This window comes from Octodon degus, unplaced genomic scaffold (genome assembly GCF_000260255.1).
Source record: "Octodon degus isolate 3935 unplaced genomic scaffold, OctDeg1.0 scaffold00160, whole genome shotgun sequence".
NCBI classification, from domain to species: domain Eukaryota; kingdom Metazoa; phylum Chordata; class Mammalia; order Rodentia; family Octodontidae; genus Octodon; species Octodon degus.
The window spans coordinates 5,728,174-5,752,075 of record NW_004524736.1 but is presented as its reverse complement, the minus strand read 5'-3'; the positions used below and the strand labels follow the sequence as shown (position 1 = coordinate 5,752,075).

The 23,902-nt window shown below is 39.9% G+C and overlaps 1 protein-coding gene and 1 non-coding gene across 13 annotated transcripts in view; one reads left to right on the top strand and one right to left on the bottom strand.

Moving 5' to 3' along the window:
• Positions 1–23,902, bottom strand: part of Nrf1 (nuclear respiratory factor 1) — a 184,533-nt gene that overhangs the window by 120,142 nt on the left and 40,489 nt on the right. For 6 of the 12 annotated variants that reach the window (XM_023702844.1, XM_023702851.1, XM_023702849.1 and 3 more), the window contains 2 exons: positions 16,236–16,337; positions 491–648 (listed from right to left, as the gene is read on the bottom strand). The exons of 3 other annotated variants lie outside the window; for them this stretch is intronic. The gene's annotated coding sequence lies outside the window, so the exon portion shown is untranslated. Of the gene's footprint in view, positions 1–490; positions 649–16,235; positions 16,338–16,445; positions 16,464–23,902 lie in introns of those variants that run through there. 3 more of the 12 variants (XM_023702845.1, XM_004642746.2, XM_023702847.1) reach the window with 3 other exon arrangements.
• LOC111813036 lies at positions 3,065–3,167 on the top strand. The gene has a single exon (XR_002818382.1). It is a non-coding gene; the product is annotated as a U6 spliceosomal RNA (small nuclear RNA).

The following is a 23,902-nucleotide window of genomic DNA, read 5'->3' as shown; positions in this document are numbered from 1 at the left end:
ATCTCAAAGACAAATGGGAGCTAAAGGTTTTTATCCCAAAATACAATTATTCAAATTAATTTTTCTGCTTACAAAACTGCACTTCTTGCAAATCCTAATATGATGGAGTAAATTATAAAGCAGCAAGTTAAAATTTTGCTGTCACATTGTTCCTTTCCCTCTCTAAAAGTTTATTATTTGTGAAAGAAATGAAGCATAGTTTCATATCACACATATTATTTGCCTTTCTCATATTACAATACATCGGAACATTTTTGACATGTTAAAACATACATATCTACCATGTCCTTTTTAAATAGCTAAAGAAAACTGATTGTATGGATATACCATGATTTACGTATCCAATCACCTACTGATGAAGGCTGCTTCCAATATGCTGTTAAAAACAGTGCAGTGAACATCCTTGTATATAAAGTTTTGTATACTGATTCCTCAAAAAATTTAAAATAGAACTACCGTATGATCTATCAATTACACTTCTGGTACTTACCCAGAAGAATTGAAAGCAGGATCTCAAAGAGATATTTGTAAACTCATGTTCATAGCAGCATTATTCACAATAGCCAAAAGGTGGAAGCTACCCAAGCGTCCATCAATGGGTGAATGGGAAACAAAATGTAGTACATATATACCACATTATTATTCAGCCTTAAAAAGGAAAAAAATGCAAATTAGGAATAAAAGGGAATGTCTTTAACTTGACAAAGAACATCTACAAAAGACCTATCCTTAACATTATACTTAATGGTGAGAAGCTTTTTCCCACTAAAATTGGGAACAAGACAAAGATCTTTATTCTCACTTCTTTCCACCAGTGAACTGAAGTCCTAGCTATTCAGTAAGATAAGAAAAAGAAACAAAGGGCATCCTGATTTGGAAGGAAAAAATAGCATCATCTTTGTTAATGGATGGCATGAGTAACTACATAAAAAATCTATAACAATTAACAAAGTCCTAGAGCCAAAAGCAATTATAGCAAAGTTGCAGGACACAAGGTTAATATACAAAAGTTAATGTCCTGTGGTGAGTAGAGTTTAAAATCAAAATATATGCCTGCAAGCAGGTACAGAGGCCAGGGGTTCAATCCCCGGGGCCTGCTGTGCCAGCCTAGCAGCCCCCAGGGTGTGCTGAGACGGCAATTGAGACTGGGCATGGTGGTGTGCACCTGTAATCCCAGCTCTTGGGAGGCTGTGAATAGGTGGATCACTATAAGTCCAATCTAGTAGTGAGACCCTGAACATGCTGTAGACCCTTCCCTAAAATACACACATACACACACAAAAACCAAAATCAAAATATAACATTTTCAACAGCAACCCTGAAAAGTGAAATATTAAGGTATAAATCTCACAAAATATTCTTTTTTTTTTTTTTTTTGGTGGTGCTGCTGGGGATCAAACCCAGTGTCTTGTGCATGCAAGGCAAGAGCACTACCACTGAGCCACATCCCCCGCCCATCCCAAAATATGAAAATAGCCCATGAGGTAAATTATAAGACACTTCTACAAAATCAAAGAACTAAATATTTTATGTTTGTGGATAAGAAGACTTTATAAAATACTGTCAACATGTCAGGGTTTTTTTTTTGTGGCACAACATGTCAGTTTATCTCTAGATTCAACATGATTCCAATGAAAATCTCAATGAAGTTATCTTGTGAATATCAACGCATTGATAGTAAAGTGTTTGAGGAAAGGGAACAAATTCAGAATAGCCAAGGGAACAGCCTAAGAGGACCGACACTACCTGATTTCAAGACATACTATATAAACCTACAGTAATTGAGACAGTATGGTAACGACAAAATAACTAAGTCAATATAACAGAACAAAAAGCCCACAAAGAGACCCATGTAAATACGGTCAATGGATTTTTGACAAAAGAACAAAGTCAACATGAAGGCTCAACAAATAGTCTTTTTAAAAATGGGGGGGGGGGTGCCCTGCCCATTAGCTCAGTTGTTTAAGTGCCTGCTTAAACAAAGCAGTCAGGCTCAAGATGCTTTGGTTCGAACCCAGTTTCTCACAGGAAACCAGAAATGCCCTCAATGCATCTTCAGCCCCCCCCCCAATAAATAAAAAATAAAATGTGTGCTAGAATGAATGTATATCCATAAATTTTTAAAAAATTAATCTAGACATACCATTATGGTTTAGCTCTAAAATGTATATCCAGGGGGCTGGAGAGATGGCTCAGTGGTCTAAAGCACCTACTAAGAACAAGCTTAGCAAAGCACAGGGACCACAGTTCAATCCCCCAGCACCACATGCCAGCCAGCCCCGCCCCCTGGTGGGCTGAGCTGGCCCACACACACACTCACAAATAAATAAATAAATAAATAAATAAATTTATTTATTTAAAAAAAAATAAAATGTATACCCAAAGTCTCATTATGTATTTAGAGGGCAGGAGTTTAGGAAAATGACTGGATCATGGGAATGCTGAGTTCTTAGTAGGCTAGATTAGAGATGCATCACGGAAGAGTAAATGTTTAAAATGGATCTTACACTCCTCTCTCCACCTCTCCCCTTTCTGCCCCTCTCACCCCACCCACCCCTCCTCTGTCTGTCTCTTTTCTGGCTTTGATGGATTAAGTAGCTTTCTTCTGCTACTTAATGCCTTCCAAGATGTTATCTCTGCCTTTGAGTCAGCTGACTATAGACTAAAATTGTAAGTCAAATAAATCTCTCAATTTTCAGGTGTTGAATATTTTGGCCCAGCACAGGAAAAAGCTAATACACAGACATTCTTTTTGGGGGTATGCAATCATGGTATTTTCTGCCAGCTAGCCTTGAACTCCTAGGCTTAAGTGATCCTCCTATCTTAGCCTCTCAGTAGCTAAGACTATACAGGCACATGCCTGATCACATTTTTCACAAAAACAAACTCAAAATGAATGATACAACTAAATTAATATTCAAAACAATAAAAATCCTAGGAGATAACACGGGAGAAAAATCTAGATAACCTTGGATATAGCAATTACTTTTTAAACACATGCCAAAGTCAAGATCCATAAAAGAAAAAACTAATATGCTGGACTTGACTAAAATAAAGACCTTTGGTGCTCACTTCGCAGCACATATACTAAAATCAGAATGATACAGAGATTAGTATGGCCCCTATGCAAGGATGACATGCAAATTCATGAAAATAAAGACCTTTGCTCTGTGAAAGATACTGTCAAGAGAATGAGGCAAGGGCCAGCAAAATAGCTCAGCAGATTAAAGCGCCTGCAAGCAGGTGCAGGGGCCAGGGCGTTTGATTCCTGGGCCGGGTGTGCTGAGATGGCACTTGAGACCGGATGTGGTGGCCCACCTATAATTCCAGCTCCTGGGAGGCTATAAACAGGCAGATCACTAAAAGTCCAATCTAGTAGTGAGACTCTGAACACCCTGTAGACCCTTCCCTGAAATTAAAAAAAAAAAAAAAATTTAAAAAAAGAGAATGAGGCAAGCCCATAGACTGGGGGTGGGGTGGGGGTGGGGGGATTAGCAAAAAGAAATACCTGGTAAAAGATTTATCCAAAATAAACTTGCCTGGCAAGCGCAAGGGCCTGAGTACAATCCCCGGTTCCACCAAAATAAAGAATTTTTAAAATTCAACAATAAGAAAATGACCAACACAATTTAAATGTGGCAAAAGACCTGAGTAGGAAAAAAAAAAAGACCTGAGGAGATAACTCACCAAAGAAGGTAGATTAACATAAATACAGGGCTGGTGAGATGGCTCAGTGGTCTAAAGCACCTACTTAGAACAAACGAAGCCAAGCAAAGCACAGGGACCGTGGTTCAATCCCCCAGCACCACATGCCAGCCAGCCTCGCCTCCTGGTGGACTGAGCTGGCCACACACACAATATAAATAAATAAATTAAAATAAATTTTTAAAAAACCATAAATATACATATGAAAAAATGTTGATCATATGCCATTGTGAATTGCAAGTCAAAATCACAGGAAGAGCTTTTGTGTGCTCTTGCTCTTTGCCACCACCATGAAAGGTTGCCCTCTGCTGTGTGGTACTCTGCCCTGGAGCCAGCTGATTATAGACTGAAACCTCCAGTAACTGTGAGCTAAATAAACCTTTCCTTCCTTCATTTTCAGTGTTGGGTATTTGTCCCAGCAATGAGAGAAGAACAACTATGACAGAATTTGGTACCTCAGGAGTGGGGTCGTTGCTGTGGCTCAACCTAATCATGTGGATTACAAGCTTTTGGGACTGGCTTATGGAAAGAGATAGGAAAGGTTCAGAGATATTGCTTACAAGCGAAGCACTGAAACAGCTTCGGCTGTTCTGTTTGGGAGATTCTGGCCAGAGCTCAGAAGACCAGAAGGATGATAGAAAACTGGCTTGTAAAGATCAGGCTGGGGAGGTTTCTGCTGGGAAGAAGAGCTGCATTGGTTGTTAGACTCCAGATCATTTGTGTTTTGAATTGGCAGAAAAGTTGTCTGCATTTTGCTTGTGTCCAGAGACTTGGCCTGAGACTGAGTTTAAGCATGGTAGACTGATCAATCTGGCAAAAGATATTTTAAAGCAGCTGAATATTGGGGCAGTGGCCTGGTTGTTACTGGGGCCTTTTAGCCAGATTTATGTTGAGAGTGAAGAGCAAGCAGCCCAGCAGGATGGTTCAAAATGTGAGTTTGGCCAGAAAGGAAGCTCCAAGAAAGCTGTGGACTGCAAAGATGGAGCTGAGAGATCTCCACTGCCAGGAAAGAATAAGAGAATGGAAAGGATGGCCTGAGGGCATCACCAGAGGCGGCAGGTTTCCACTCTTTCCAGCCTGTGAACTGCAAAGGTCAGGGACTTTGCCTTGAGGGGAAAGCTGCAGAGCATCATGTTCCAGAATGGCGACAGTGCCCACACCAGGTTCTTGAACCACGGCCAGCATGGAGAATTTGTTCCCAGGAATCAGGGTCAGATGCTCAGCAATCCAGGCACTCGACCCCTATAGCCAAGAGAGAAGTAAGCCTGGCTACTGCTCCAGCTGGCAGCAGACCTTGACGTCATCCATGTGGTATTGGTTTTAGGCGCATTCAGAATGCAGGAGTTCTGAGGTTAAGAAGGCTTCTACCTTGATTTCAGAAGAAGGCCTGGAAGGCCAGGCAGTGTGCCCGAGAGAGCAATGTGTGAAGCTGTGAGTAAGAAGCCTATTCAGTTGAAACGCCAGAAGTTTGGAAAAGCCAAAAACGTGGATCATCTAAGGGAAACTGCAAGGGGGGAGCAAAGCCAGCCTAAGAGCGATGCCATGGGAGCTACCACCATGAGTGCTGTAGGAGTGAAGCCACGTAAGGACTTTGGAGCTCACAACTCAGCAAAGACTGCTTCAATGTCCCATATGGAACTGCAGGGACTTAATGTTTGCACTGCTGGATTTTGGACTTGTATTGGTCCCAACGCTTGGTATCCTGCTAAGTGTACCTTTTGGAATGGTAATGTTTATCTTGTGCCTTTGAATGCTGCAAGTGTTTCCATTTGTACAGGGGCTCACGGTGGAGAGTTTGCCTTGGATCTTGGAGGAGACTTGGGACTTGGACCTTTCAGCAATGCTCAAACTGTTGAGACTTTGGCAATTCTTAGAGATGGACTAGAATGGCTTTTGCATAAATGGATGAGCATGAGTCTTTGGGGGTTCAGGGGTGGAATGTTATAGTTGTTCCCCCAAAGCTTCATGCAGTCTTAGGATGGCTTCTGGAGTTTGTGACTGATTATTGTGAGTGTGGATGCTGCACTGCCCTGGGGCAGGTAATTCACATTTCAATGTAAAGAGGGAATAGAAGTTAGCTGCTTGAGCTGCTGCTACTCCTTTTGTGTGCTCTTGCTCTTTGCCACTGCCATGAAAGGTTGCCCTCTATCATGTGCCGCTCTGCCTTGGAGCCAGCTGAGTATTGACTGAAACCTCCAGTAATTGTGAGCTAAATAAACCTTTCCTTCCTTAAAAAAAAAACAACCGCTATACCCTATAAGAATAGGTAAGACTCAAACAAGGTGAATATACAAAAAAGCACTGGCAACAGCACGTTATCACAAATGTATAATAGATACTCTTACGCATTACACAGTCATTTTCCAAAATAATTTGAAAATGTCTTAAAAACTAAACTCTTAATATACAATCTTGAATTACAGTGGTATCTACCCAGAGAACTTAATATTTTTATTTTTTATTTTTTATTTTTGGTACCCAGGATCAAACTTGGGACGCTGTAAGTGCCACACAGGTGCTTATGCCACCGAACTATATCCCCAGCCCCTGAGAATTTAAAATTTTTAGTCTATACAAAATGTACACACTGATGTTTTTAGATCTTTAGTCACAATTACTAAAACTTGTAAGCAACCAAGATGTCTTCCAATAAGTGGACTGACACGAAAATGTTTTTTATTCAGAGAATGAAATATTACTCAGGGGCTGGGGAGATAGGTCAGTAGAATAAGTGCTTGCCTGGTAAGTTCAAGGTCATCAGTTCAATCCCTAGTACTGCCAAAAAAAAGAACTATTACTCAGACCTAAAAGAAATGACCTACTTATAAAGCCATGAAAAAATATAAAAGAAACTTCTGAATGAATTACTAGGTAAAAGAAGGCAAATCTGAAAACATTACATACTGTATGATTTCAACTATGACTTAGAAAAGGCAAAACTATGGAGACAGTGAAAGCATCAACGATTTATAGATTTGAGGAGAGGGATAAATAGGTAGCACAGAGGACTTTTCAGGGCAGTGAAATACTGGGTGCAATATTATAATGGTGGATATGTGGCATTGTACATTTGTTCAAATACACAGAATATACAACAGCAACAATATAGCCAAAGGCTGTAAACTACAGCCTTTATATGAGAATAATGTAAATGTGGACTTACCTATTAGAACAAGTATACCTCTTTGCTGTAGGATATTGATGTTGGGGAAGGCAATATGTGTATAAGAGAATAGAGGTTATTGAGAAATCTCTACCTTCCACTCAATTTTGCCATAAACTTGAAACTTGTCTAAAACAGTGTTTTTGAAACTAGTTTTTAAAAAAGGAAATTCTGACACATGCTACAACATGAATGAGCCATGAGGATACTTTGCTCAGTGAAATAAGCCAGTCACAATGAGGAATACTATATGATTCCACTTATATGAGGTAGCGCTGTCAAAATCATAGCTATAAAAAAAAAAAAAAAAAAGTAGTTGTCTGAGGCGGAGGAGAAAGGTGGAAGAAGGGCTGTCTCATGAATAGTTTCAGTTTTATAATATGCAGAATTCTGGAGACCCCATGTACAATATAGAAGTACTTAACATTACTGAACCATACACCTAGAAATGGTTACGACTGTAAATCTGTTATACTTTACACAACTGGCAATTTTTAAAAAATCCCTTACAGCCTTCAAAGAATAAATGACTAATCTTTTTTTTTTTTTTTTTTAATGTATTTAGTACAGGGTCTACTATACAGATAGACTTGTAGTAATCCCCCTGTTTTTAGCCTCCCAAGCCCGTGCCACCACACCCACTCTCAATTGCTGTCGAGGTGCACCCAGGCCGCCCATGGTACAACAAAACTAACCCTTATTACGTTTGTTTGTTTGTTTTTGGCAGAACCGGGGACTGAACTGAGACCTTGCACTTGCCAGGGAAGCACTTATTCTACTGAGCCATCTCCCCAGCCCCTCTTATGTTTATGAAAAGCTTTACATATTACCTGATAATTGTTTTAAGAATAGATTTTTGAATGTTAGATCTTGGCTTCAAAGGACATGTGTATTTTAAATTTTGACCCATATTGAAAAGTTGAGACCTTGCAACTTTGGAACAGACACTCCCACTATGGACCAGAGTAAACAAATACAGCCACATACTTCCCTAGGGATGGGCATAAGGATTGATACTCTAAATAGGTATCAGTCATCTTGAAGAAGCCTGGAAAAGTCACTAACCCAACCCCTACAGGATAAGCCCCTGTTCTGTATTCATGTCCACTTGCTACATGACTCCCTTCCTCATTTGGTCCTGGATTTAATCAGTTTTACCAAAGCAACTATAACTGCTTGTAGTCTTATTGGTTGACCATAGTTTCATCCCATCTCATGTGTGACTTTCCATGTTTTCCACCTTAGACCTCACCTCCTGGTTTTGCTCTATAAAAATCCCTAGAAAAGGTAGGGTCCTTGGCAACCCACTTGAGTCCCTTTCTGTCCCTCTCTCAGACAACTTTCTTTCCCCCAATAACTATATTCTGCTCTTAAAAATTTTTTTGAGTGTTTAATTTCTACATTAGTATCTCTACTTGTATAAGCCCACATAAACACATACAAATTTAAAATTTGACTATAATATACAGCACTACATATCTAGAGTTTACCAGAAGAAAAGGCAACTACATAGATACAAAAATAAGATTTTTATGCCTACTACAAAACAATATAATTATCTATGCAAAAGTTTTATTTTTATTCTGCTCTATTATAAAAGTCTCATTTTCCGCTTTGGGGACTTCTACCACTGATTTTTTTTTAATTAGGAAATAAATATGAATGAGACAGTTTCAAAGCTGAATAACAGGACAGTTTCAATAAGCAATACATTGTACATTGTTATCTCCTTAGTGGTTATCCATAGTACAAGAAGCAGACAGACTATCCTGTCCAAATGCTATTAGTATACCTCTTTCTTCTCACTGAAATAAGTGAAAGTAGCTGTATATCCATTCTAACTATTTTGTATATATAAATACAAAATGATCTTTACTTTGTATCCCTTTTTTGTTTAGTCCTGTCAGAGGTGAATATTCTACTGGCATCTAAATATAAGGTGTTTGAATTCAGCTAAACAATCCAACATTGTCTAGCAGTCTATATTAGTGGGTTATCCTCGAAGTTATTGACTTGAGCCTTTTACAGCTCATCGTATTAATATGGCTTTACTTTATATTCTACCACTGATTTTCTGCTTCCTTACAGATGACTAAATTCTTGCTTTAATCTGAGGCACTTGATCCAGTGCGATTTTATATTCCTGTGCAATTTCCAATCTTATCTTGTTCTACCTTTCAACTGTTTCTTTTCACTTTCATACCATTATTCACATGACAACTCATCCTCCTAAACCAATTATTTACTTAGGCTTATTCAATTAGCTCAAGGAGTATTCTGTATTTTAAAATAAAATTCACTTTAACTACAAAATAAAACCACAAAGTTCCAAATCCAAAGTGATTAGGCACCACTCAGCTATCATATACTTACTTTCCTGCTTGATGTCATCTCCTATCCCTGTGTCTCTGCATGGCACAATACTTGCATAAAAAGCACTCTCCTTTCTCCAAATGGAGTTCTTAAAAAGGTACTTGTTAAAGGATAACATATTTAACAGAGATTTTTAAAATGAAAAGATAAAAATGTTAACGTTTAGAAAACCTAAATGTGCATGAGAATTCTTTGTTTTACCTTGCAACTTTTCTAAAAGTCTGAAATTGTGGCATTAAAAAAAAAAAAATTTAGGGCCAACCAGATAGCTCAGCAGACTAGTCAAACATCTGCTTAGGCAGAGAGCAGCGGCCAGAGTTTGATCCCCAGTGTGCCATGGCGGCCCCGCCTACAGGGTACGCTGAGAGGGTGACTGAGACTGGGCAGACTGGGCGTGGTGGCACAAACATGTAGTCCCAGTGCTTGGGAGGCTGAAAACAGAAGAATCACTACAAGTCCGATCTACAACATGAATGAGCCATGAGGATACTTTGCTCAGTGAAATAAGCCAGTCACAATGAGGAATACTATATATTATATGAGGCAGAGCAGTCAAAATCATAGCTATAGAAAGAAAAAAAAAAAGTAGTTGAGGGGAGGCTGAGGGGAAAGAAGGGCTGTCCAAGACCCTGTGGACCCTGTATTAATAAAAAAATAAAATAAAATAAAATTTAAACAAAGGTACCCTGGGCTGGCCAAATAGCTCAGCAGATTAAAGCGCCTGCAAGCAGGCACAGGGGGCCTGCCATGGTGAGCCCCGCCGCTTGAGCAAGCTGAGAGGGCAAGTGAGACGGGCATGGTGGCAGGCACCTGTAATCCCAGCTCTTGGGAGGCTGTACACAGGGGTATCACTATGAGTTATGAGTTCAATCTAGTAGTGAGACTCTGAACACCGTGTAGACCCCTCCCTAAAAATACAAAAAAAAAAAAAAGTACCTGATAAGCTGCTCTCTTTCATATCCTATTTGGTGTGTTTCAGAATAACCAACAGTTATATCCTAGCCTTCAGATATTTACTTATTTTAAATGCAATTTAACACACAAAGTCACAAAATTAAACATAATACATGAGAAGAAAATACCAATAAAATGCTATATCCCCCATCATCTCACTGTTATTCAGGGCTAAGAGACAAATTGCTTAGGGCATTTTAGAATTCTGGATATTTCAAATTGTTTTTAAATGATTTGGGATTAGATGGCATCTAACTGCTTTTCAAAAGGATTTGTACCCTGTGCACTTGGCGTAATGGATTTCCTGTGCTCCAGAATGTAGTCCACAACATAAATCAATAGGAATGTCTGCCTCTTAGGTTTGTCACTTTGCCTAGCACCTCATCTCTTCCCACCTTCCTCCCCCAAACCATCATCCAGTCTTTCTAACCATTTATATTCTGCACACTCTAAAAAGCAAAGACGAAGGTATTTCTAGCTTCTCTGAGCCAGAGTAAGACACCTGTAAATGTTCCTTTCATAAAATCATTAATTAATTGGATTGTCTAAAGCTGGCTATGACTGACATGAACATGTTGCTGGAGATCTCACACTCCACTCCCCTTAAGTCAATCTTAGTGAAGCATTTTAGCTTTTGTCCATGAGGAGTCAAATCTTATGGCTAGCAAACTGATGGGAATTGCTAATAAGTGAAAATGTATTAGATAGTGTGCATTTACTTATTTATTTGTTTGTTTGTTTGGTACAGGGTCTCTCTACACAGCTCAGACTCGTGATCCTCCTGTCTCAGCCTCTCCAGCACTGGGATTACAGGTATGTGTCACCACACCCAATTTCATGGTTGGCACGGTGTGCTGGCATTCTGGGACCGGCACAGCATGTGGTACCAGAGATCAAACCTTGGGTCCTTGCACTTGCCAGGCAGGCATTTAGACCATGGAGCTATCACCCCAGCCCAGGCAACATAGTACCTGGCATATTAATTATAATGATGTCAGAATACATGTGACTTTGTGGCTCTATTCTTTCTGAGTCATTATCAGGCTAGTCTCACCGGCACTGAGCCTCAATTTCATCTCTAAATTAGACACTCTGTCTCTGAGGATGTAGTTTCCTTAATTATGTGCAGGATATTTTCATTACAAAGCCCTACACTGCACTAACTCCAGCAACTGAAATACATTTCTTTTAGGCATAAAGAAACTGTAGGAAATCAGTGCCTCCAGCATGATTTCCTCTTAATAGTGCACAGAAGAATGTTAGAGAAGCCCCCAGCTAGGGTGTACCTAGTGCTTGAGCAGCATGAATAGGTTCCACTGTGGTGGCTGGGGGCCAGGGTGGAGCTGACAGGTCCTTTTCTGAACTGACATAACAAGTAGGGTGACAGTACTTATGCAATCATCCTAAGTAAGGGGTGGGATATAGCTCAGCAGCATAAATGCCTGCCAGGCAAGTGCAAGGTTGTGAGATGGATCCCTGGTACTGAAAAAAAAAAAAAAAAAAAAAAAAAAAGCCTTATCTTTCTAGCCTATCTGAGCTAGTGGCAATCAACAAATTAGTCAACACTTTGTTTTCCAAAAAAATCATTCCCTGAAATACTATCATGGTTACAATGTTAGGAAACACTTTTTTCTCAACCTGATCCCCTACACCTGGAGTGCAATCTGGTACAGAGGAGTTTCTACCTTTGCCCTTCTAGATTAATTAGAGCGGGACCAAAGACAGTGGAAGAGAGCACAGAAAAGGACTGTGCGATCCTACCAATAATAGCTGGGGAGCTACTGAATTCAGAGGGCGTGTCCAAGGGAGTTAAATTTAATCTAACCCACACATAATGGATGAGATTAAGTGCACACAGTATTTAAAAATCAAAGCAGAAAACACAACAGGCCAGGAAATCTAATCAAAGTATAACAAAATGTAAAACAAAGCATTAGTCCAATCAGTTTGCATTATCATATCAAAAGAAAAACTGCAACAACTGACTAAGAGAAAATCTCAAACTAAACTGGTGGTCTACAGGAAAACCTAGAGAGGCTCAATTTACATTCTTAGACACATCTAGAATCTCAACTCTATGTAGAAATTACATTCAATAGAACAACAACAAAAAAAAAAAGCCTAAAATCAACAACGAGATTTGCTTCTTATGGGACACAGTAAGGGATCAAAATTGCACAGCAGAAAAACAAACTGCACAAAAAAGTTGGAATGAAAACAGAAACAAGGTAAAATGTGTAGCTTAATTCTGAGTAAAAATGGAGCTTAAGACTAAAAGAAACCTACTTAGGCAGAGCACAGCGGCCAGGTTTGATCCCTGGCATGCCATGCCACCCCCTCACCACCCCAGGGCACACTGAGTTGGTGACTGAGACCGGATGTGGTGGTACCCTTCTATAATCCCAGAGTTTGGGAGGCTGAAAACAGGAGAATCACTAAGAGGCCTATCTGTGTAGTGAGACCCTATAGACCCTGTCCTAAATACACTAAAAAATAAAATAAAAGGGGCCACGGAGATAGCTAGTAGAATAAGTGCTTGCCTGGCAAGTGCAGGGTCCTGAGTTCAATCCCCAGTACCACAATAAATAAATAAACAAACAAACAAACAAATAAATAAAAGACCAAAAGAAACTATTCTCTTTTAAATAGTGATATGTAAAAAAAGAATGATACATGACTTGTGGGGAGAAAAAAATGTCCCCTTATATGACTGGGTTCTGTAAAGAGAAAAAGAGAAGAGAAAGAAAACAATGTAAAAGATAGGATGATGTAAAAGCAAAGAGAAATCTGACAGAAATTAGAAGGAAGGGGCTGGGGAGATGGCTCAGTGGAATAAGCACTTCCTTGGCAAGTGCAAGGGCCTGAGTTCAATTTCCGGTTCCAAAAAAAAAAAAAAAAAGAAAGAAAAAGAAAAGAAAAGAAATTAGAAGGAAGAGGAGAGGAGAGAAACAGTTAGTTTGTACTTTTCCTGATAATGAGGGAGGCAAGAGATAATGTCCCTTGAAGATGGAGGAATTTACTACTACAGTGTAACTAGGAAAAACAGGGAGAGGGCCAAGGAGATAGCTTTGTGGTGCCTGGCAAGCGCAAAGTCCTGAGTTCGATCCCTGATAACAAAAAAAGAAAAACAAAAAGCTCAAGGCAGTGGCACCTATAATCTCCACACTAGGGAGACTGAGACAAGAGGATTATGACTTCAAGGCTAGCCTGGGCTATATAGTAAGTTCAAGGCTGACCTGGATTATACAGGCAAACTGCTTAAAAAAAAAAAAAAAAAAAAAAAAAACTAAGGGGGAAATGTAGGGAAACTATAAACTAATAATCCTTACATGAAGGAAGTCAGTACAGTCCAGGTTTAATAAATTAAGAAAATTGGTATAGAAATTTTGGAGTGCCAAAGTTTTATTACTTTGATAATATTGAACCTAGGGTCTTTATACTGATCTACAACTGCAGCCCTTACTATGTGCTATTTTGAAACAGACAGGGTCTCACTAATTCGCCCAGTTTGGCCTCAAGCTTCCTATCCTCCAGGATTACAGGTATGAACCACCATGCCAGCCTCAGAAGCTGATAAGTCTATAATCACATAATATTGTTCATCCCAATAAATTGATTAAGTTTGTAAACAGCTATTAATATCTATAATAGCCCAATAACCTGGTTAATAACGATGCCTTTATATAATATGTAACTAGCTTTACCATATAACTTCATAATGACTTAAATATGAGTAGATAGTTTCATGAATACCATAAGCTCGCTGAAAGTAGGATGTGGATACACAAAGTCTCTATAAGAGGACATGGTGGTGCATACCTGTAATCCCAGCACTCAAGAGGATGAGGCAGAAATATTGCCATGAGTTTAAGGCCAACCTGTACTACATAATGAGACCCTGTCTTGAGAAAAGAAAGAAAAAAAACCCTAAATAAAGTCTCTATGAATAGTATCTGTCACTATTTGCCCCTTAATTGATGCTTGGAAATATTTTGGTTCACATTTTAATTACTAAAGCTAGGTACAGGCAATTAAAGTTTCTATAACTTCTCTATAAGATTGTGCAGGATATTAACTTCTTATTTTCAGACCTCTCTTCTATGCTTCTACACAGTCCTCCATCACTAATTCATGGACTGGCTCCAGGACCCTTATGAATAGCAAAATGTAAGGATTCACAAATCCCTTATTTAAAATGGCATGATATGTGCACAGTACCTATGCTTATCTTCTTTCTTCCTTTCTCTTTCTTTCTTTTTCCTTCCTTTCGAAACAGAGTCTCGCTATGCAGTTCAGGCTGGCCTTGAACTTACTTTGTAGCCCAGGCTAGTCTTTAATTCACACTGATTCCTCCTGCCTCAGCTTGCTGCGTGCTGGGATGCATGGTTTTTTAATCCTGGAGGAAACACTGCTTACAGATCACACAAGGAGTTTTAGCCATAGGAGGCCTCTATCAGAGAGAAGTTCTTGTTCTTCTTTTAACCACAGACCCTTTTGTGTTTTCTTTTTTCCTTTTTTTTTTTTTTTGTGCTGAGGATCGAACCCAGGGCTTCCAGCTTGCTAGGCAAGCATTCTACCACTGAGCTAAACCCTGCCCTTGTTTTCTTTTGTTTTGTTTTTGAGACAGGGTTTCACTAAGCAATTTAGTCACAATGATCCTCCCTCCTCCACTTCCAAGTGCTACGGATTATCTTTGCCACCACAACTGGTGAGATCTTTTTGAAGGTCTTCTAGGTAAAAAGCCACTGTCTTTTCACCTAGAAGAATGCATACACAGAATTTTCCAAAACATTTCAATGCTCTTTGGCTTCAACATCAGACCATTTCATGACAATATTGCTATAATACAGCTGAACCACTAGAGGGTACCACAACCAAAGGAAAAAATGTAAAGACTGCACAAGAAATTTCAAGGGGCTTAAAGCTCTTCAGAAGTACAAACAACTTTCCACACAAAACAACAGTTAGGTGAATCTACTTCACCAGATATTTTAAAAGGCATCCACTCTTCTATAGGCTCTAGATTAACACTAACCGTCCAACAGAACACCCTATAATGATAGTCATATTCTGAATTTGTTCTGTATAGTCACAACCACATTGAAATCTGAGTACTATGGCTAAGAAATTAAATTTTTAATTCATTTTAACTTTAATCTTCTTAAAGTGTGGCATGTAGCTATCATAATGAACACTGAAGTTCTATTTTTAAAGTTTTGAAATGACTGGATTCTAATCACATTGTTAAAGTCTAATGGGAATTCATATAATTCAAGCTACTCTTCCATAAAAATTCAATTATTTCAGTGATAGAAGGTTGTTAATCCCTCCTCTGCACCCTACAGGTGTAAAGAATTAAAAATAAAGCTTTTTTTAAAAACTCTTTACAGAAGACTCTACCTATTTAATGCCTGAGTACATTAACTCTATCTATCTATCTATCTATCTATCTATCTATTTATTTATTTATTTATTTTGCAGAACCAGGGATTGAACTCAGGCCCTTGCACTTGCCAGGGAAGCACTTATTCCACTAAGCCATCTCTCTGGACCCTTAACTCAAATTTCTTAAGTCCCTGAGTTAGAAGAGTTTTTCCAAAAGTGTATATTGAAAGAATAAATTAATAAACTTAAATAAATCAGGCATGGTGGTACATGCCTATAATCCCAGCACTTGGGAGGCTGAGGCAGGATTGCTGTGAGTTCAAGGCAAGCCTGGGCTCCAAATTGATTTCAAGGTCAGCTTGAACTACATAGTGAGACCCTATCTCAAGAAAACCTTAAGTAGGCTTTGTCAATTAAAGGGAAAAAAAATCCTACCCTATTGAGAACTGCCGTGGCCTAAGGGAACACTGTGAAGACAAGACTGCCAGGATGTAGGGCAGGATCCTAAAAGGGAAGACAGAGTCCTCAGGCTTTGGAAGGAAACACATGGGGTGAAAACAGAACCAAAGGAACAGAGTTCCCAGCTGCCTCCAAATCACATTCTTTCTTTACACTTAAACTTAGTCTGCTAAAAATAAAGCTAATGCTGACCCACCTGTCAAAGAGGAAAGCAGTCTATCCACATTGAACACCATGTTACAGTTTACAACCCAGGGTCTGGCACAGTGCTTTGAATGGAGTAGGTACCTAATAAATGCTGGTGACAACAATAAAAAAGGATTAGAAAAATGCATTCACAAACATTTATGTGCTTATTAACAGCTACAAATATCAATAAAAAGCAGGTGAGTTGTTAAAGCTATACCTGGTTTAGAAACATGGTGCTGGAAAGCAGGGTATGCCCAGGCACTTACGATGGGGTCAGAATGCAGCTGGCCTGGTTCTATTTGCAGAATAATCATTTGCCCACAGCTGCTCCCAAATTACCAAAAAATCAAATAAGTAGTTGTCATGTGATAGCAGGATTAGAGAATGCCTCAATTTCCATTAAGGAGAAACAACATAAACTGCCACAAGTCCTGCCCCTCAGTCTGAGGCCAGCACAAAAGACACTTTTATTCAGACCCTGCACTGTGAAACACAGCATTGTTGCCTGGCTGCTTCTATGGCAGGTCTCAGTTCTGCTGGCTCTGTCACTGCAGGCAGACCTGCAGGGAAAGCTGTTTCCTAGCTTCTGTAGGACAGCTTGATGCCTGGGTTTGCCTTTGACATAACCGAACCAAGGATTTGCTCCTACATAAAATCATGAAAGCATAAAAGTGCCAATGTCGCAGATGTATGAATCTCTGCCACTTAATCTTTCATTCATTCATTCAATAAGTCTATAACTACATAGTGAATTCTTTTTTGTTTTGAGGCAAGGAATATGTAGTTCAGGTTGACCTTGAAATCGGTCTCTCAAGTGCTGGGATTACAGGTGTGTGGCACCACGCCTAGCAGGATCTCACATATAGTTCAGGCTGGTTTTAAACTCTTGCCTCAGCCTTCTGGAGTGCTGGGATTATATCCATGGATCATCACACTCAACCAAACTGAGTTCTTTCCAGGGATTCCTACTTTATTTCCAACATGAGTATTAAAGTAACTAGGACTCACATCTGTGTAAATTTTGCTTAAAAATATATGCTTATATGCCTGCTTACACAGACTCAGGGACCAGGGATTTGATCCTCAGCATGCTGTGCCGGCGCCAGGGAGATTGAGACTGGGCATGGTAGCATGTGCCTGTAATTTCAGCGCTTGAGAAGCTGATAAACAGGAGGATCACTACGAGCCCGACCTGTGTAGTGAGACCCGGTAGACCCTGGACTAAATACAAAAATAAATAAATAAAAATATATGCTTATAGAAGTGACACATCTGCACAGGGGAGGCTGAGCCAGGAAGGATTGCTGTAAATTTGAGTCCAGCCTGGGCTACAAAATGAACTCAAGGCCAGCCTGACCTGCACAGTGAGGTTCTGTCTCAAAAAAACTCTCTTCCACCCAAAAAAAGTGACACATCTTTTTAGGTAATGAAAACTACAGGTATGAGAAAAAGGAACTCAAAATTACCACCACTTGAGAAAACAACACTGAGTTAACATATTTGCATAGATGCTTCTAGTAGTTCCCAGCTAGCTCCTAGATTCTTGAGAATATTGTTTTATAAACAAATGTCAGCTGATATTGTATAAATGTAATGTATTTTTTCATTTAACAGTGAAATTTATGCTAACATTTTTTCACATCATTTTAAAAAATGCTCAAAATATTCCCTGTAAAACTCTACATAAGTTAATTTTCTAACCCCTTAAAGTCAATTACTAGGGCCGGGGAGATGGCTCAGTAGAATAAGCGTTTGCCCGGCAAACGCAAGGACCTGAGTTCAATCCCTGGTTCTGCCAAAAAAAAAAAAAGTCATTCACTTAGTCACTTCCAATTTTTTACTATTAACTTTTTTTTACTATTATGAATAGCACTATTAGGGCCAGCAAGATAGCTCAGCAGACTAAGTGCCTGCTTAGGCAAGAGCAGGGACCGGCATTTGATCCCTGGCACAACCATGCCAGCCCCAACCCTGGGTGCTCTGAGCCAGCCAGCCAGCAAGACCAGGCATGGTGACACATGCCTGTAATCCCCGCACTGGGGAGGCTGAAAACAGGAGGATCACTAAGACTCCGAACTGCATATATATATATATTATACACACACACACACATATATATATAGCATTATTACTGCAATCCTGTTATTTAGTGACAAATAAATGAATAAACAAGTAGTTTACTAAGCTAGGTCTTTAAGCACACATCCATTTCTTTGGCTCTTAAAGGACATTAAAAGATGATACTCAAACAGTTATAATTTTGGATATGCTCTTATGGCACACACAGAGAGGCTGTACAGTACAAATAACAAAATAGAGATAAGCACAGAATTCCTGGTGCTAGAGAAAGCGAAAAATAAAAATATTAACCTAGAGGCTGGGAATAAAGCTCAGCAGCACACCTGCCTGGCAAGCATGTAAGGTCCTGAGTTTTGATTCCTGGTACCTCCCCAAAAAACTCTAAAACAAAAAACAAAACCTATTAATCTTAATAATATAAAAGAATAACCAGGCACCTATAGTCCCAGCTATTCAGGAGGTAGAATGATTGCTTGAGCTCAGGATTTTGAGGCCAGCCTTAAACTAGTGAGACCATGCCTAAGAAAAAGGAAGAAGCAAGCAAAGAAGTAGTAGAGCTGTTGGAAGGTAGAATATAGAAAGAGGAAAGTATGGAAGCATTTTATAAACCCATTTTCCAAAATGGCAATATAAGAAACCCTACAACACTGATTCTGAAAGTTGATGAATAAAAACATAAAAATTGGGTTGGCTATGATGCTGAGCAGTACAGTGTTTGCCTAGCATGCACAAATCCCTGGGTTTAATTCCCAGTGCCATGAAAATAAACAAACAAACAAACAAACAAACAGTAGTTGAACAATCTCCAGCTATTCACTTTCCTTCACAGGCATAGCCTCTTACCATAAGTTGCCACACCCAACTACTATAGAGCATTCTTCCTCTAACCAAAGCAAATCTAAAATACCTATGACCTTAAAGCCATTTATTCTGCTTTGCTCAATGTTACAGATGAGGACCTAGAAAAACAACATTGAGTCATCCAAAGTAGTATTTCATAATTGGCGGCAAAATTCAAACCCAGCCAGGAATGATGATGCACACCTGTAATCCCAGCACTTAGGAGTTTGAGGCCAACCCCGGCTATATAAACAAATTCAAAGCCCAGCCTGAACTAAATAATGAGGTCCTCTGCCAAAACAAACAAAAGAACAAACAAACAAACATCTGAAACCCACTTCGCCTGGCTCCCAATCAAGTGTTCTACCTGTCCTACCACAGGCCTCCCTCTGTCCTGGAGAAGTCATTAACCATTATTCGTCTGAGCTCCCTAATATACTAGCTGCTATTCAGCCAAAATTTGTACTCTAATGCATCTGTATTATGAAATGTTACACACATTGAATTGAAGTGACTGTTCAAAGTGTATCTGCCATTACCTATTTCTTTAACACACGCCCTGTTCCTCCCAGGATAATAAGCCTCATAGCAGCTCTCTCTCTCTCTCTCTCTCTCTCTCTCTCTCTCTCTCTCTCTCTCTGACTGTCTCTATCTCTGTCACTTTCTCTGTGTCTCCTGTGTCTCTGTCTCTCTCCTGGGGATTAAACCCAAGGCCTTATCACTGGCCTACACCTTCTGCCCTTTTAAAATGTTTTCTTTTGAGGCAGGTTTCGTTAAGTTACTAAGAATGAATGTGATTTATAGTTTCCAAAGTAATCTTCTTAAACACTATGACAGTCAATCAATTTCATGTTCTTCACAAATGTTAAATGTTTTCCCTAAGTATTCACTCTTGTGTTCAGTGGATAGAAAGGAAATAAAGGGCTGGTGAGATAGCTCAGTGGTCTAAAGCACCTTAGAACAAGCTTAGCAAAGCACAGGGACCGCGGTTCAATCCCCCAGCACCACATGCCAGCCAGCCCTGCCTCCTGGTGTGCTGAGCTGGTCACACACACACACACACACACACACACACACACACACACAAATAAATAAAATTAAAAAAAAAAAGGAAATAAAATTGATTTTAAAAAGGCTGGAGGCACAAGGAGCCGATTAAAAAAAGAAAAGAAAATTAGGCACATAATTTTTGTGTTTGTAATTACTATACAATTTATAACAATTATTTTTGTTTTGTATTGTTTTGTTCGTTAAGATAGGATCTCACTAAGCAGTCCAGGCTGACCTTGAACTCATAATGCAGTTCTGCTATCCTTGAACTTGCAGTAATCCTTCTGCCTCAGTCGCCTGCATGCTGGGATTACAAGTTCATACAACCATGTCCAGCTAAAAATTATTATTAAACTGAATTTTAAAAGTAGAAAATCCATGGGCTGAAGAGATAGCTCGGCAGTCTAAGCACCTGCCTGGTAAGCGCAAGAACCCAGGTTCAATCCCTGGTGCTGTGTGCTGTGCTGGCGTGGAAACTGGATGTAGTGGTACATGCTTGCACTCTTAGCTGGGGAGGCTGAGACAGGAGGATCACTATGAGTCCAAGCTTCATACTGAGACCATGTACCAAATAAATGATTTGTTAAAAAATTAAAAGTAGAAAGTCCCTATGGATTACTCATATAAGGGGGGGGATAAAAATCAGAAACAAGTCAATCATTCGAAATTAACGACATACAGAAGAGTCCAGATCTAACACCACCAAGCCCCAGTATTTATTGCATTTTCCCCTAATTGTATACAATTTATGGATGTATTCACTATCTCACCAATTTAAAATATACACAGTGAGTGTTCAAAAGCATATTCCTTCTTACAAGGGAGCCAGCTGGGCATGAGGTCTATGAGGCAAGAGCAACAATTTCTCAGCAGTTATCATAGCAGCCTGCGCAGCAGGCCTCCTACTAAACCACTTCTTTTTCACTTCCTAAGTCTTATCCTTTCTGATCCAGTGTGAATCTCAGAATACATATAGTTTGGAATCAGCCAGTATCAACTGAAGCTTTTAGAAAATCAAATAATGTATATGAAAACACTTTATAATAGCAATTGCTACAGAAACGTAAGGTATTACTTTGTGTCCTTGTAGAACAAGCAAGAGAAGCAGAGAAACAAACAATGACTGCATCTGTCCATGCAACCACCTATCCAGCACTGAAGCACTAAGATTCTAGGGCAGGACTAAAAAAAGCTCCAGGTCCAGTTAGAGAAAACCCATGTAAACCCAAGCAGCAAAACTGAAGCCTTCAGGCTACTCAGGACACTCTGACATATTTCGCCTAGTAGGAAGTAGTTGTTTGGGCATTTATTAAATGTGAATTAACTGCCAACATTGTAAAATGAAAAGATAACATAAAACTCCAGATTTCTGGCCTCCCTTAAAACAAAACAAAAGCAAAAAACAGAAGGACTGGGACACCGGCAAACAGTACTGTGTTACAAGTCCCACATTATAAACAGACTCCCTGGGTTACGAAAACAGTTCTGAGGGCTGGGGATATGGCTAGGTGGCAGAGCACTTGCCTAAGGGTGCACAGTCCTGGGTTTGATCTTGAGCACTACACATTCTTCAATCTCCCTCTATGCATCAATTCCTTGCTTAAAAAATGGCGATAATATATCGATGGCTTCCCTATAGTGTTTATGTATTAAATGAAATTAAGAAGTAAAGCACTCAGCACAATCTCCTACCAATAAATGTTACCTGTCACTATTAATCACATCCGCATGGCAACAACCCAATTAGCAAGAGGGAGCACAATATACTTATTCCCTATCAATCATAAATTCCCTTCAGGATGCCCATTCTTGTGCTGCCCCATCCTTCCACTCTGTTAAGAACACTGCCTATCAGCCTAGCATACAAGGCTGCAAACTCTCTCTCTCTCTCTCTTTTGGCAGTACAGGAGATTGAACTCAGGACCCTGCACTTGCCAGGTAAGTGCTTATTCTACTGAGCTATCTCCCTGGGCCCAACTATCTCCCTAGGCCCAAGGCTACAAACTCTTAACACAGTGGTAGCAAACCTACAGTACACATGCTGCAGTGGGCAAGCAGAGTCGTCCTGTTGACACAGCCAAACATCAGATAACAGCTATTTTTCTAAACTAAAACCTCAGAATTTAGGTTTAATTGCAGAGTTGGCATTCTGTGATAAATAAGTGGGGTTAGGGTTGCAGTTTGGGTACTTAAGTCTCTGAAAGGCTCATCATCACTCCCCTAACAGAACAAACACTTTGCACTGCAATCTAGAAGTGCTGAGAAAAGTAACTAGAGAGAATAGTGGTGCTTAAAGGAGAAAGTAAGTCATCAAATCAGGCAACACTCTCCAAGGACCAGGTTCTAGGCAGAAACAGTGCTGAGTAAGATGGTAAGGGTCCTAGTCTTAACTACTTACAATATTGGGGGGGGGGCAGTGCTGGGGGCAAATGCCAATGTTCTTTATCAGTGAGCCACACATTCTGGCCAGAAACATACAGTCTGATGGAAGAAACCACAGCAATAGAGACACATAGGAATAAAACGATGTGCTATGCAAAAGACAAAATAATGTGATTTTCTAAAAATGGCTGGAGCAAGGGAGGATGTTCTCTGATGAGGCATGCTTTGATTTGCAACCTGAGTAAGAAGCAGCCATGGGTTGAGCTTGGGAGAAATAAATGCTCTCTAGGCAGAGGGGACCACAAGCATGTGGCTAGAACACAGTGAAAAGGGGAAGGAGGTAAGATATGTGCAAGAGACAGGAAATGGAAAGATGACATACTGAAAGGTCTTTGCAGGCCTTGGAAAGAAGTCTGGAGTTCATACTGTCCAGGAACAATCTCAGGAACAGCTATGGGAGGTTCTGTTGGAAGGCAGAGCACAGGGGCAACATTCTGAGGAATGTCAGAGGAATCAGGGTGGCTCTGGCCCTGAGTTGTGACACAGATTAGGAGGGCTTAGACTCTGAATAGGAATCTCAGTTCCTCTTACAGCTCAGTAGCATCTGATCTTAGGAAGAGTGCTTGCTTACAACCACACAAAAGGAATAAGAAAAGAGACTTGTACTACAACTAAGATTTCAAGATTACTTGCAACCTTATAAGACAGCTATCCTTATTCAGAGAAAGATAAGAGTTGTATACCAGAAAATTATTTGAAAACTAGTAAGCTATACTTTTGAGAGACAGCAGCATTGTCTCTTTCACTTGCAGATACCACAGGTTACAAAAACCCTCTGTAACAACTGCAGGCCGCCTTCACAGGCCCAGGATCTCAGATGAAAGCACTGCTCCTTGAGTTACGCTCCAACATTGTGAAGAATGGCTTGGGGAGGACCAGGGCCTAAGGCAGACCATCAGGTGACTAACTCAGTAGGCCATAAAGAAGCATAATATGTATGGGGGCTTGAACTAAGATATAAAGTGTGCATGAAATATTTAGGTGGAGGGCCGGCCCAATAGCTCAGCAAACTAAAGCGCCTGCTTAGGCAGAACACAGTGGCTAGGATTCGATCCCCAGTGTGTGTGCTGGCCCCGCCCCTGGAGCATGCTGACATGGCTTGAGATTGGGCATGGTGACGTGCACCTGTAATCCCAGCACTCTGGAGGCTGAAAACAGAAGGATCACTACAAGTCTGATCTACATAGTAAGACCCTCTAGATCCTGTAGACCCTGTCTCCCACAATACCCCCCAAAAAAAACCCCACCACATATATATCTATC